This window comes from Arachis ipaensis, chromosome B05 (assembly GCF_000816755.2).
Source record: "Arachis ipaensis cultivar K30076 chromosome B05, Araip1.1, whole genome shotgun sequence".
Taxonomy (NCBI): domain Eukaryota; kingdom Viridiplantae; phylum Streptophyta; class Magnoliopsida; order Fabales; family Fabaceae; genus Arachis; species Arachis ipaensis.
In genome coordinates, this window is record NC_029789.2 from 133,173,675 (window position 1) to 133,175,086 (window position 1,412).

Below are 1,412 nucleotides of genomic sequence, written 5' to 3' on the forward strand. Positions count from 1 at the left end.
TTCTATACTTTTTTCTTATTTAAAACTAGGGATATTCATTGTTCGCTCTTGCATTTCAAACCCAACACAATAGCCAAACAGAAGAAGTTTCATGGAAAACAAAAATAAATAACTAAATAAATAAATACAGAAGAAGTTTTACTACTATATATATGAGTTCTTTCTTTAATTAGTTTCATGGGATTTAATTTACATCCAAAGATTGATTAAGCAGCTGCCATATACATACGCATACAGTATTCATTCAGCAAAATAAAACTTAAAAGGGGAAAAAATAAAATAAAATTTACATAAAGTACTGCTTCGCATACTTTAGTTTACTTACATCATCATAACTTAGATCAGCCTCAAATAAAATAAGAGCCCAACTATAAGAATATCATCGATCATCATGATCGTCATGATGAGTATTATTCTTGAGATTGAGAAAACAGTTGTCTCCAACATTGTTGGTTTGAGCAACATGCAAAGCAAAACTAAGCATACCTTCTATATAAGCATCTCTAACCCTCTTCAAGATATTATTGTTATTTGTAGACTTTGGTTGTTGAACTTTTTGAGGTGGTGGAATCACTTGAACCATTTTATTTGAAGATGATGATGAACTATTACTACTTGATGTGGTAATGTGATGATGGTTGCAATAGTCATCATGTGATGTGTGATTCTTGAGTATGTGATATGTTCCCCTTCTTGATGTGTGCTTTCTCAAGTTTCCACATACGGGAACACAATCAACTATCTCCATGTGTTGCACTTCCTCTTGTGTATGTGTTTGAGAGAAAAAGAGAGGTGTGAAAGAACCGGAGAGAAATTATTAAGGAAATTGTTGCCATGTAATTTATATGTTTTATATATAGGCACAAAATAAAAAGTGGCGGATGTGACTCATTTGAGTGTGTATATTTTTGGGAAAATATAGGTAGATAATAAAAATACTAAACAATGTGAATAATAGATATATCGGATGTTCAATTTATTAGGTGTGTGGATGGTTATCCTAATATTAAAATTTAGATGGGTAATTTAGAAGTGTAGTGTGTTTTTACTTTATTGGGTCAATTTTAGAACCCATTGTTCATATTGTTTACAAAAGTTATTGTCTACTTAGCAAAATCTATATTTTTATGTATATGAGAAATTTTTAATTTTACTAATTATTCATGTGTACAAATCTTAAAAAATTAGATGTAAATTGTATTGATTTATTTGTATAAACTTTGGAAACATAAGACCAAATTATATATTTTTTATGTGCAAAACTCCTGTAAATATGAGTGTAAATTATTACTTATCAAGTTAAGTAAAAATAATAATATTTACTAGTCATGTAGTATTACTCTATTTACATTATTATTTTTTACCGTTCAACCTAATATATTGTTTATTTAAAATATATATATTTATTATTT